Below are 15,048 nucleotides of genomic sequence, written 5' to 3'. Positions count from 1 at the left end.
AGGGCTTGCTTGATTAAGAGCCCGTTTGGTCTTTCTAGAATGACCCCAACTCCATTTCCTTGTTGGTTGGAGGACCCATTAACGGAGAGGACCCACTGGAAACCGTTAGGATCGGGATGGGAGTCCTTGGATGAAAGTTCTACCATAAAGTCTGCATATACCTAGTCTTTGATTGGCCCTCACAATTCATATTGTATGTCGAACTCGGACAACTCAACTGCCCAACGAACCATCCAACATGCAATGTCACGCTTTTGGAAAATCTTATAGATGGGCAGGTCGGTCATTACAATCACAGTGAAGCTTTAATGGCAAAGTCGTCGGGTTGTGAACATCACAACTAGGGCAGTTTTCTCGATAGCTTGATACCGAGTCTCTGGTCCCTACATCACCTTGCTTACGAAATAGACTGGCTTATGGATCTTATCCTGATCTTGAAAAATGACTGAGTTGATAGTCTGATATATTAACAAAAAATATAGACGAATGGGTTTCCGGGATTGGTTTACCGAGAATTGGGGGACAAGCCAAATATTACTTCAACCTTGTGAAGGCTTCTTCACATTCACTCATCCATGCAAAGCGATTATTCTTCTTAAGACGTATGAAATAGGGGTACCCCTTATCTCCACTAGCTGACAAGAAACAAGACAGGGTGGCCATGCGCCCGGTTAACTGTTGGACTTCCTTCACATTAGTTGGGCTTCTCATCTTTATGATCGCTGCTCATTTCGTAGGGTTTCCTCTATACCTCTTCTAGTTAGCAAGAAACCCAGAAATTTCCTTACTTCTACCCTGAACACGCATTTATCAGGGTTAAGCTTTAGATTGTACCTCGCTATAGTTGTGAATAGATCTTCTAGGTCGACAACATCTTGGTTTTCCCTTTCCGAAATGACGACCATGTCATCTGTTGAACCAAGTGGTGTTCAAACTTTGAAGAAACCAAATCCTTTGCAGGATGTTGAAGCCTCTGGTGTGCTTGATGTTGTTGTGCTAGTTTAAGCTTTGTTCTGGGGTAGTTTATATGTTGTAATCCACCCTGTGATTAAATGTAAAGCATTAGCATTCTCAATCTTTGTGAAAACAAAATGATTTCAAACTAAGTAAAAACAACCGATTGTTTTGTCGAAACAACCGATTGTTTATACTTAGGTGTTTTGAGAAAAAGATTGAAAACTGTTTTGAATGGTTGAACTGTTAAGTACCAAAACAACCGATTGATTCGAGGAAACAACCGATTGTTTGTTTTGGGACCATAACAGAAAAACTGTTTTCTTTGACTGAGCTTTAAATGATTTAACTGCTTACGCTCCTGCCATTAAATGCTTTGACCAATCTTTTAATGTAATTTAAGAGTTTGTTAAGATTTGATAACAAACTACATCTTTGAATATATTCAGAAAAACAGATTTAAGAATTAAGAATCTTTGACAAAGTTTTTCTAAGAGAGTTTTTCAAAGTGCTGAGATTGCTAAGTGTTTTGTGATTGATCAAAGTGCTGGAATAGGATTCTGCTTGTATTGATTTCAGATTATCTTCTGTAACAAGTGTAATCCTTGTACTCTGTTGAACAATTTCGTTTATGTGTTTTGCTGAGATTGGTTGTGTGTTCTTGAGGTGTTCAAGATCAGCAATCTTAGTGTTGGCCAAGGAGAGTGTGTTTCTTGAGGTGTTCAAGGTCATTCTCTTGGTTGTTGTGTAAGTGATCAAGTGGTGGTTGCTTAGTGGATATCCTCAGGGTTTCTGAGAAGACTGGATGTAGCTCTGGTTTGGAGTGAACCAGTATAAACAATTGTGTACAATCTCTCTATCTCTAACTCTTTAAATTCAGTTTATTTGTTGTTTGCTGGTATAAACAACCAATTGTTTCTACGAAACAACCGATTATTTTTCTGGTACTATAGCTTTTGCTTGCTGTTTTGGCTAACTGAATTACTGAATCAATTGGTTCATGAGATAAATTCATTCTAGTTTTGAAAAGTTTTCGAAAACCCTCTTTAAACAATTCAACCCCCCCCCCCCCTCTAGTTTAAAGCCATCTTTTCTAACAATTGGTATCAGAGCTTGGTTCTTGAAAGTTATTCAAGTTGATCCTAAAAATCTTTTTAAATGGCTGATAGACTACCTTTTGGGGAAGGTGCTTCAATTAACAGACCACCTTTGTTCTGTGGTTTGAACTACCAGTTTTGGAAAGTAAGAATGAAAATATTTATGGAATCTCTTGACAAAGGAATTTGGGATGCAATTGAAAATGGTCCTTTTATCCCAAAGTTTGGAAAGGATGGATCTATCATTGAGAAGCCATGGTCTCAATGGACTGATGTAGAAAGCAAAAAGGCCAAATTCGATTGCATTGCCAAAAATATTATAACCTCTGCTTTAAATTCTGATGAGTTTTTCAGGGTCTCACAATGCAAAATATCAAAAGAAATGTGGGACACTTTGGAAGTCACTCATGAAGGAACAAATGAGGTGAAAAGAGCTAGAAAGCATTCTCTCATCCAAGAGTATGAGATGTTTAGAATGCTTAAAGGAGAAACAATTGTTGAGGTGCAGAAAAGGTTTACGCACATCATCAATCACCTTATGAGCCTAGACAAGAACTTTGATAAAGAAGAGCTGAACATCAAGATCTTGAAATGTCTTGATAGAGCATGGCAACCAAAGGTAACTGCTATTTCCGAATCTAAAGATCTAACATCATTAAGTGTTGCTTCTTTGTTTGGAAAGCTTAGGGAACATGAACTAGAGATGAATAGACTCAATGTTCAAGAGAGTGAAGATAAGCACACAAGGAGCATAGCCTTGAAAGCATCCAAACACAAGGGAAAGCAAGATTCAAGTGATGATAGTGATGAGGAAAACCTTAGCTTGCTGTCAAGAAAATTTAGCAAATTCCTAAAGAGAAACCGCAACAAAGACAACAACAAGGATAGGTATGGAAACAAGAAACCCAATGAATTCAATTCAAATAACTATACTTGTTTTGGTTGCAGTGAGTAAGGTCATATAAAGGCAGATTGTCCCAACAAGAGCAAAGAGAAAAAGACTAGTTACAAGGAGAAGAAAGGCAAGACAAAAAGAGCCTACATAGCTTGGGATGAAAATGAGGTGTCATCATCAAGTTCTTCATCAAGTGAAGATGAAAAGGCAAACATATGTTTGGTAGCTGAAAATGATGATGAATCTTGCAGCTCAAGTGAGGTAAGTTCATGTGCTTCCTTAAATGAACAAAATTATAGTGAATTGCTTGAAGCTTTTCAAAAAACACATGATGAAGCTAATAGATTGGTTCTTTCAAACAACCGATTGAAAGATCTTAACAATTGGCTTGAAAAGAAAGTTAAATCACTTAAAGAGGATCTGGAAAAAGCAAAAAGTGATTTTGAAAAATTGGAAAATCATTTCAAAAATGCCTCTTGCAAGTGTGATACTCTCATTTGCACAAATTGTGAAAATCTTGAGAAAAAAGGTTCACTATCTTGTTGAAACTGTGGACAAGCTTTCAAAGGGGAAATCAAACTTTGAGAATGTCTTGGCATCTCAAAGTTGTGTTTTTGGAAAGGCTGGTTTAGGCTTTAATCCACAGAACAAGCAAGATAGGTTTTCAAAAAGCTTTTTTTGGAAAATCAGAAAAACAACCGATTGTTAAGACGAAACAACCGGTTGTTACATGCTTTTACTGCATGAAGAAAGGCCACTCTATTAGGTTCTGTAAAATTAGAAAATATTTTGTTCTAAGAGGTTTTATGAAATGGATTCCTAAGGGATGTGATGTTTCTAACTGCAAAGAAAAGTCAAACGGACCCAAATTTGTAAGGGGACCAAATCTTGCTACTTGAAATTGCTTATGCAGGAAAAATAAAGAGAAAAAGAAGAACTGAGTCATCTGATCAAGCTGTTGAAGAAAAAGGCAGTCATTGAAGCTGAATCAATACTATGCAAAAGACATCAACAGTGAAAAGAAGCTTCTTTATCAAAAAGCACATGGCTCATTGAAAAATCAACATAAGGATAAGACTTTCCTTTATTTGTTCTCAATTTTTTTTTCAAAGTTCTTTCTCATGGTTAAAACAATCTTGTTATGATTAATGTCATCTACTTTAAACTGCTTCTGCTCATGGTTAGAATTCAAAAACAGTTTTAACTGCTGCAGAAAAACAATCGATTACCGATTGTTTTGGGTCTGACAGCACTGTGAAGAAATCCTTTTAATTGCTATTTTAAATTTCTATCCGTTGCAGATCAATTCAAAGGGAGAATCTTGGTCAAAGAACCTGTAATTGAAAGCTGATTATGTTCAGAGAGAAGTTACAACAGTCATAAAGGAGAATATTCCAAAATCTTGGAAATTCAAGAGCCTTAATGACTAGTCAAAGATCACATGTGAAGACCATGTGATTTTCAGCTTTTTCTGACTTTTTCTGTGCAGAGCAGAGTCAAGTCCTCTCTCTCTGAAAATCAGGTACCCTTTAATGAAATTAAATTCATATTGATTCTCTTACTGCTATAAAATCCAGTGCAGAATTCTTCCACAAGAACAACCAATTGCAACATCTCTTGCAATATCTCTGTCAACATCTCTTGCAAAAATCTGTGAAGAGTGTTCTCCTCTGTTTTCGTCTCTGCTGTCATGGAATCAACTCCTCCCACCTCAAAGAGAGTCAAAATGAGGGCTGTAAGGTCTGGAGGAAGGCTAGAAGGCTGGTTTTCTGGAGACAATGATCTCAATGAGAAGTATAGGTATGAAACAAGTCTTAAGAAGATAAACAACCCCAAGGTTGTATGTTTTGATTGGCTGAAAAGTCAAAAGCTTGATAATGTGAGAAGGCTGCTCAAGGATCAATCTCTCAGAAAGTTTCTGGAGATGAAGGGAAACATTTATCCAGATTTGGTGAGGGTGTTCTACACAAACTTGAAGTTTGAGGGAAACAATCTAGTTTCTCATGTGAAAGGTGTAGAAATGGAGATAACTCATGAAGTATGGACTGCTGTTGCTGGACTTAAGTTTTCTGGTCTAAGAATCAACAAGGGAAACCTTGGTGTGGTGGAGGATTTTAACAAAATCCAATTTTACAAAAGTTGCTTGAAGAATAATCATGCTCAAGTTAGTACATGCTCGGTTGGAGGTTTGAAACTTGATGAGAGATTGCTTGCTCTCATTATAACTTGGATTCTAACTCCAAGGGGGAGTAATCATTCTGTGCTAACTGAAGAAGATCTGGTTTATATCTTCTGCATCACCAAGAAAATCAAGATCAATTGGATTCATATAATCAAAGAACACATGCAAAAAGCCATGAGGTTAGGTAATTATAACTATCCATATGCTGTTTTGATATCTAAATTTCTACTCTATTTTGAAGTTAATCTTGAAGATGAAACTTCTGAGTTGGTCAAGTCAATTCAAGAGTTGAACAATGGATCACTCAGCAAGATGGGTTTTACAAAAGTAGGTGGAAAATGGATAAGCAAGGATGGTGATCATGGTGCCTCATCTAGTGGTGCTGCAAATCTTGAACAAGATGAACCTGCTGATATGGATGTTCAACATGAAAATCCACCTGAAGATTTTCAATATGCTGGACCAAGTGCTGATGATGGACATCAAGGAGAAAGGATGCAAACCATGTAGTCTTTTGAAAGACTCATGATGAATAGGCTTGATAGCTTTGCTGAAAATCAAAGGAGCCTCCATGATCTCGGTGTTAGTAATTTCCAAAGGATTGACACCAGGTTTGACAACATGGATGCAAGGTTTATGACTCTGGATGAACAGATTGAAGTTGTTCAGAATCAAATCTTTGATCTTCAGTTTGCTGATGAAGAAGAATGAAGGAAAAACAACTGATTGTTTCGATAAACAATCGATTGTTTTTGGCTAATCTTTCTGGTTTTTATTTCCTTCCTTCTGCTGTTGCTGCTTTAATTCTGATGTAATGAAAACAATATCTTGTTTTATCTTTTATCTTTGTCTATTTGTGAAGACAAATAGGGGGAGATATATGTTGTGTTTTAAGTTTCTGTTTTCAGTGGATAAAATAGTTTGGGTTATGTAATATGTTTCTGATATTAGTTGTTTTGATCTTTAACTGTTAATCTGTATGCTAACAAAATATCAGAAGTTCAATGTTTTGCTCAAAGTTCTATTGCAGGAACTGCTTCAGATTTAATCAGGTACAACACAAGCATCAGGGATTTGTCTTCATCAAATAGGGGGAGATTGTTGAACCAAGTGGTCTTCAAGCTTTGAAGAATCCAAATCCTTTGAAGGATGTTGAAGCCTCTACTGTGCTTGATGTTGTTGTGCTGGTTTAAGCTTTATTCTGGGGTAGTTCATATGTTGTAATCCACCCTGTGATTAAATCTAAAGCATTAGCATTCTCAATCTTTGTGAAAACAAAATGATTTCAAACTAAGTAAAAACAACTGATTGTTTTGTCGAAACAACCGATTGTTTATACTTAAGTGTTTTGAGAAAAAGATTGAAAACTGTTTTGAATGGTTGAACTGTTAAGTACCAAAACAACCGATTGATTCGAGGAAACAACCGATTGTTTGTTTTGGGACCATAACAGAAAAACTGTTTTCTTTGACTGAGCTTTAAATGATTTAACTGCTTACGCTCCAGTCATTAAATGCTTTGGCCAATCTTTTAATGTAATTTAAGAGTTTGTTAAGATTTGATAACAAACTACATCTTTGAATATATTCAGAAAAACAGATTTAAGAATTAAGAATCTTTGACAAAGTTTTTCTAAGAGAGTTTTTCAAAGTGCTGAGATTGCTAAGTGTTTTGTGATTGATCAAAGTGCTGGAATAGGATTCTGCTTGTATTGATTTCAGATTATCTTCTGTAACAAGTGTAATCCTTGTACTCTGTTGAACAATTTCGTTTATGTGTTTTGCTGAGATTGGTTGTGTGTTCTTGAGGTGTTCAAGATCAGCAATCTTAGTGTTGGCCAAGGAGAGTGTGTTTCTTGAGGTGTTCAAGGTCATTCTCTTGGTTGTTGTGTAAGTGATCAAGTGGTGGTTGCTTAGTGGATATCCTCAGGGTTTCTGAGAAGACTAGATGTAGCTCTGGTTTGGAGTGAACCAGTATAAACAACTGTGTACAATCTCTCTATCTCTAACTCTTTAAATTCAGTTTATTTGTTGTTTGCTGGTATAAACAACCGATTGTTTCTACGAAACAAAGGATTATTTTTCTGGTACTATAGCTTTTGCTTGCTGTTTTGGCTAACTGAATTACTGAATCAATTGGTTCCTGAGATAAATTCATTCTAGTTTTGAAAAGTTTTCGAAAACCCTCTTTAAACAATTCACCCCCCCCCCTCTAGTTTAAAGCCATCTTTTCTAACATCATCCACATATGCTTGAACGTTTCGTTTGAGCATTGGTGAAAGGATTCGGTCCATGAGCCATTGATAGGTCTCCCCTGCATTCTTTAGGCCAAAGGGCATGACCTTGTAGCAGTAACTGGCAACCTCAACATAAAAGTTGTCTTACTCTCATCCTTCGGGTGCATACGAATCTAATTATACCCCGAAAATGCATTTAGAAAATTCAACAGACGACATCCTGAGGCACTGTCTACAAAGGAGTCTATGCTCGGTAGAGGGTAAAAATCCTTGGAACAAACCTTATTTAAGTCGGTGAAGTCAACACACATCCTCCACTTTCTATTTGCCCTTTTCACCAATACGACATTTGCCAACCACTCAGGGTATTGGATCTCCCTGATGTGGCCAACAACAAAGAGCTTTCAAGTTTCTTCTCGGATAACGAGGCATTTCTCTTCATTGAATTTCCTTCATCTCTGGACCACAGGCTTGACCTTTTCATCCATGGTAAGTTGGTGGCACAAGAAGTCTGGATCTATTCCAGACATGTTCGCGGACCACCATGCGAAAGCGTTCATATTCACCGATATAACATCGACTAGTTTATCCTAACTCTTTGCACAACGAGGTCCCAAGTTTGAACTTCTTCCCCTTTATCTCCCTTTCCTAAACCTATCCAGCAGTCCTAGGTCATCTTTCATCGCTAATATCTGCCTCTTGTATCTACCATGGCTCACCTTCTTGGATGGTGACTGCGTAGGTTCCCCTACGATTTTTCAAATTGCTCTCGTAGCACTTTCGCGCCATCTTTTGGTCAGCCTTTATAGTAACTACCCCTCCTTTCGACGAGGGCAACTTCATTTTCATGAGGGTGGTTGAGGCTATTGCATCCAGCTTATTCAAGGAGGGTCGCCCCAATAGCAAGTTGTATGCAGAAGATGCATTGACGACGATGTACTTGACAGTACTCGTTTTGGCTGCGTTTTCATCTGAAAAAAGGTGGTCCTCAGCTCGACGTACCCTTACACTTCCACCTACTCTCCTGCAAAATCGACGAAACAACCATCGCAAGGCCTTAATTGATCAGTGGATATTTGCAAATTTGTAAACATTTCCCAGAACATCACATCGATCAAGCTTTCTTGGTGAATCAAGACTCTGTGCACCTTTCGTCCTATAGTGATGACAGATACCACCACTGGATCATCCTCATGGGGAAACACATCCTCCAAGTTGGAACTTGTGAAGTAGAGGGAGGGCTCTATAGGACGACCATACCTCTTCGTATCTAAGGACATCACTACTCGCGCATATCGTTTGCGTTTGGAGGTCGAGCTCCCACCTCCTAAGAATCCTCCAGCGATGGTGTTCAAGTCCTTATGAATTGGAGTTTCATGTGTTTGATCCACGGTCGTAGCTTCTCCTTTTGGCTCCTCCAGGTTGGCATCAAGATATTCCTTCAAGAAACCCTATTTGACTAAACTAGCCAATTGGTAACTTAGGGCTATGCATTGTTTGATGTTATACCCAAATTCCTTGTGGAAGTCGCACCAGGCATCTCATCGTGATCCCAAGAATTGATATGTCTTTTGGGGAAATTTTAGAATGTTCACTACTTCTAGCATGTTTATGAGCTCTTTCCAGGATACTCGAAATTAGGGTCTGATCGTCGTCTCCTCCCTGGCCTTCGCCTTAGGATCATCCTTCTTGGTTGTATACAGGACATACCTAGGATCCATTCTCTTCTCGGTGGGTGCTTCATTGCTCCTCATGGAACGATCTCGATTGCTTTCCTTGTACCTAGGTTGTTTCTGTTAGAATATATGGCCTTAAACAAGAGGGGTTGAATTGTTTATGAAAGATTTTCGCAACTTTGAAGGTATAATGAAGTTCAAAGTAGAATCACAGATATAGAAATTCAGAAAGCAATCAATTAAAACTCTTTAAGTTGATTTACAGAAAATCAACCGGTTGTTTTTGCGATTCAACCGATTGTTTATATCAGCTAAATTGAAAACAACTTAAAAGCAGAATTTAAATGAGTTTAGGGTAAGAGAAAAGTACACACGCAATTTATACTGGTTCACCTTTATCCCAAGAGCTACATCCAGTCCCTAGAAACCACTGGGTACCAAAAGAAGTGACCTTGAACACCTCAAGACACACACTTCCTTTGGCACACAAACACCACAGAAATTAAAACAACCTCTGATTCTGCACTTACACACCATTATTCAGAAATACAATAGATTCAGAAAGGATTACACCTGATGAAGATCGAATCAAAAGATTACAACAATCCTATTCCTCTTCTTTGAGAAAACCCAAAAGCTTGAATGCAAATCTTGAAAACTCAAATCTGTTTTCACACTTTCACCAATGTCTCAAAATTGTTATCAAACTTTAAGAGAGTATAAAAACCTCTTTAAATACTCCAAAAGTTGTTAAAAACATTTAAAGCAGAAGCCTATTTAGTTAGAAAATATTTAAAGTTGATTTGCAAACATAACAGAAATTCAACTATGGATTTTCAACAAACAATCGGTTGAATTCTCGAAACAACCGATTGAATTGGTTTGACAACAATGTCAACCAAGTCAAACAGTTTCAAACCCTCTTCAAAAACCTCTAAGTGATAAACAACCGATTAAAACGACAAAACAACAGGTTGTTTTTCCACTTCTTCATAAAACAATCTTTTTCAAACAGGTTTTGATTCAAAACTGTTTTAGATTCAAACAAATAGTGGATTACACATCATTCTACCCAAAACACACCCACCCACACAACAATTCCAGCCTCCCATCAAACACCATGGATTTGGAGACATCAAAGCTTCAAGATCATCCTTGATCAACAATCTCCCCCTATTTGATGAAGACAAATCCCTGATTGCTTGTGTTGATCTTTTTGAATCTGAACCTGTACCTGCAAAACAAAAACTATACAAACACAGAGCATATATAGTAGCAGGTTATCAAGGCACACTCCCTAGTTTTCTGCATAATCAAAACAACAGAAAAACCAGTCCAAAAAGTGCCCAAAATAGTGAGTGTAGCAACAGCAAATGCAGCAGAATTAGAAACTTCAAATCAGAGTTTGTAGTAGCAGCATACACAACACATAAACTGATGGAAGAGGCCCAAGCCCATGATAGAAAAAGCCCAAGCCCAAGCCCAAATACAAGTTCAAGATTCAGCTCAAGCCCAACAAATAGAAGATATGGGTCAACTAAGCATCATTGGATGTGTTTCTTTTGTAATTACTTTTGAGTATTTTTAGTACAACATAAAGGGAGGTGTAGATATAAATATAAGAGGTGCAAATGTATAAAGCTAAGCCACACCTTCCATGTGACATAAAAAGAAGGTGTAGGTGTAGATTTAGGAGGTGCCAAAAAAATGAAACCAAGTCACACTTTCCTTGTGACTAGGAATTGGCTCCAAATTCAAATGCTTCTCATTTGAATTTCCCTCCACTTTCTTTTTAATTTCCAGCCCTCTAAACACTATAAATAAGAGGGCTTGGTTCATGTATTTGGAAGACTATTTTGAGTAATGAAATGTTGCCCAAGTGCCATTCAAATTACTCCCTTGCCAAATTCTCTCTAGAATTAGGTTTTTAGTCTTCAAACTTCACCCCCAAATGGAGATGGTCGAACCACTCCAACCTTCACTACCTCTCATGCACCTTCAAGGTCACCACACCTCTTAGGAGGACCTTGTTCCACTCTCATCCATTAAGCTTCCGCACCATCATCAACAAAAATCCAAGAAGAGCTCATAAGAATGCCATCATTTGGTATCATGAGCAATGGTTCTTCAAAGATGAGTATCTCTTTGTGTTTTTCTTTTTGAGTTCTTCTTATTTCCTAGTTGTTCATCTTGATTCCAAGTTTTCTTGCTGTTTTTCTATTTTTAATATGATTTGAATGCTTTTCTATTCAATTCAATCGGTGGGTTTGTTCAAATTTGTGCTTGAACATCTATTTTCAATTTTTGTGTAGGATTCTTGATATATTTGTGTTGCTGTTTTTATTTTTAGGTTGCTTGAGTCTTGATTGAAATTTTATTCGGTTCATATTAACATGCTTTAGTGATTTTATTTTCTGAATCTATAAGTTTTGTCAAGTCTTGTGTTTCCATATTTGTCATCAAATCCTAGTAGTACTTTTTTTTTGGCTTATTTGTTTCTTGTTTTTAGTATAAATGCTTGATCTGAAATCTGCTGTGTTTTGATCCTTTGGTGCTTTTTATTTTTTAGTTTGAGTTCATATTTTTGTGTTAGATCCACACAAATTCCTTACACTCATTCAATTGTGTTTTTGTTGGTATATCAGTCTGTTTTTTATTTCCAGATTTACAGAATCCTCTGTTTTCCACCATTCTGTTTTGGCTGATTTTGCTTATGAAAATTAATTTACACATGAAAAAATTCTGACCCTCTGGATTTTTCTAGATTGAGGTGTTAGAGAAAGGACAAAAAAAGAATCAGTTGAAAAAAAGAAATAGAAAAAAAATGATAAATATTACAAAAACAGTGTGCAATCCTGACGCTACAACTGGCGGTTCTGAGCACTGATTTTAGAAAAATTATTAACATTAAATGGTGCATGAGTTTGGAGTGAAACCAACGCCAAAATTTTTTTGAAATCTTGATCTGTTTGAATATAAATTTTCAGAAGCAAATATTAAAAGGCCAGCTCAGCATAAATCTGTGAAAATCACGCATTCTGGACCACAACAATTTGTTTCAGTGATGTTGTTTTTGGTTTTTAAATCAAATCTAGTGCTATTCCATAGGTTCCTTTTTGTGTGCCATCCTTTCTTTGAGTACCTTTTTATTTGCTTGTCTATTTTCATTGGAACTCTTTCTAGTTGTCACATTTAATTCCATTTGTGTGGTACTGTTTTTCAAATTAATTTGTTTCTTGCTTTCTTTCTTTGACCTCTAAGCTTTGTGGTGGATTAAATATCAATTGGTACTTGTTGAGTGGAAATTGACTTGAGAGGAGTCTAGCTTTGCTTGATAGGTGCTGGATTGAAGATTTTAATTACCTAATTCCAAGAGGAACAAAGGCAAGGGCAGCAACAAACACATACTAAATACACCACACACATTGGAAGGCCCAACAAAGAAGAAACAACAAAGGGAGAGCAATTGGAAAGACAACAAAGGGAGTGTCATTTAATTTCTTTGCAATTTAACTCTTGTTAATTACTTGTTAATTACGCAATTAGACGGTGAGTGTGTCCAAGAAGCCTCACCTAGGGCCGACTAGCTTAAAACTATCTAGCTTAGCATTTGTTAATTGCTTTAATTACATCAATTGCCTTTAGTTAGCTACGCTTATTTGCTTTGCTTTTGTTTAGTTTCGCTTAATTGCTTTTGTTTAGCCTTGTTTAAAGCTTTGATAATTTGCTAGATAGCTTGCATTGTTTCTTGCATTAAAAATTTGATTTCTACATCCTCATTGTGTTTTAAGTGATTTACCTAAAGAAAGATTTGTGTGAAGATCTTGAGGGATAGTTTTTGGCTAAGGCAAAGACTTGGTATTTAAGTAGTCCATTGTGACTCACCTCTCTTACCTGGAAAACTACCTTCATTAACTTCCCTCATCTTTCTTAAAGTAAAACATTTCTAAACACAAAGCTTTAGTCATGTCTTCTCACTCCTCTAAATCTCTTAAAAGTGATGTGAAATCCTTGAAATCTCTTTTAAAACAACTTTCCAAGGATATTCAATCAATTTCATCTAAACAATTGGAGAATGAGACCAAAACTAATGAATTGACTAAAGCAAAGGATGAGAAGTCTCAAATTTCAAAAAAATTACCTTCTCATGCATCTATCTCTAAAGATCATGATTCTTTTGGGGAGGGAAGCCTTATAATAAAAGATTATTATCAAGCACCCCCTAGAAGATATAGAAGAGATAGAAGAGAACAAGAAAGCCCAAGAGAGGCTAGGGTAGACCTATCCCATTTCCATGGAAAAGAAAATGTAGAACCTCGCTTAGATTGGGAAATGAGGGTAGAAAAATTGTTTGCCTCCCATAAAGAAAAGAAGGAAAGAAAGATACAAAAGAAAAGAGAGGAAGACGAAAGGGAAGCTAAAGAAAAAGAAAAACCAAGTGAGGGGTGGTGTGAATCTAGAAAGAATGAGGAATATCTTATAACACCCCTTACAAGCATATTAAAAATAGAAAATCAAGAGAAAACCCTTGAAGAACAAAAGGCGTGGGAAAAGAGTGTTCCTTCCCACAAGGTCATTCAACAAGAAGTAAAAGTTGAAAATACCTTTGAAAATATGCTTCTTGTTGAACAACCTAGCCTTACCTTTTGTAAAGGAACACTTGCAAGCCTAGTCAAAAAAGAAGAATCCTTGAAAGAAGCTTGCATAGATAAAGATGAAGTGGATTATTTCTCATATGTGCTAGGATATCACCAAGTGAATGTCAAGTTATCTATAAGCATCTACAAAAACAAATTTTTATGTGAGGTAGTGCCTAAAGAAACTTGTCATGTCTTATTGAGACAACCATTGCAAAGTGTACAAATTCTCATAAACAATGGTTGTAACAACGAGACTATCTTTACACATAAGAGAAAAAGTCTTCATGAAGGAGAACTCATGGGCCAAATTAGAGTTGATAAAACGCTAGAGCTTTTAAAAGGAAAACTTTTGTCCCCCATGAGAAAAGACGTTCAAAGACATTACCCTAGATACATATCTTGTTTTAAAACTACACCTAAGGCAATGTCTCATGAACTCTATACTTTTTCACCTTTTGTAAATGATCCTTGGGAAGACACAAATTTCATATTAGAGCTTCCTAGGACAACAAAAGGTTTTGATTCCATTTTCATGGATATGGATAAACTCTTCCTTAGAGAAGTGACAAGTCTTCATGATTTATTTTCAAACATAGTGTTGAATAGAGCTCCAAAATTTGAAAACCATCATTTGAGGATTCTCTTGGGAAAATTTGAAACTAAATTGTTCTTTTCAAAGTCTTATCATCCTCAAAAGAATGGTCAAAATAAAATTGAAAACGTAGCTCTTTCTACTATGCTTCGAGAAATCATGAGAGACAACCACAATTCTTGGGATGAGTATCCTTTTCCTATTAGCATGCATACAATGGAGTAGTCCACAAGATTACTCATATTTCTACATTTGAAGTTGTATGTGAATATAGTCATCTTTCCCTTTTAAAGGAAAAGTAACTACTATTGGAAATTTTATCAAACATAAGAGGATTAAAGGACACATACAACCATCAAAAGGGAAATATTGTTAAAAGTTGCCAAAAACAAAAAGAAAAACAAAAATGGCAACTTCATACAATTAAGTTTTCTCCAATTGCTCACACTAACTCCTTTGCTTTGTTTCAAGATTCCCATAGACGGATATTTGATCCGGGAGGACAAACCTTGACGAAGCAAGAGGCTGCTATTCGAGATCAAGTCTGTAGATCTGAGGATAGATCTTCTCAAGAAGGAGGAGATGATGGACACCATCCAGCCACATCCATCCCCCTAGTTGAAGAAAAAGCATTGGATTTGAGGACAAATCCTTTTCAAGAGGGAGGGGATGATGGAAGAAGCCCAAGCCCATGATAGAAAAAGCCCAAGCCCAAGCCCAAATACAAGTTCAAGCTTCAGCTCAAGCCCAACAAATAGAAGATATGGGCCAACTAA

This window comes from Phaseolus vulgaris, chromosome 8 (genome assembly GCF_051622355.1).
Source record: "Phaseolus vulgaris cultivar YP4 chromosome 8, ASM5162235v1, whole genome shotgun sequence".
Taxonomy (NCBI): Eukaryota; Viridiplantae; Streptophyta; class Magnoliopsida; order Fabales; family Fabaceae; genus Phaseolus; species Phaseolus vulgaris.
Note: the sequence above shows the minus strand (reverse complement) of the source record.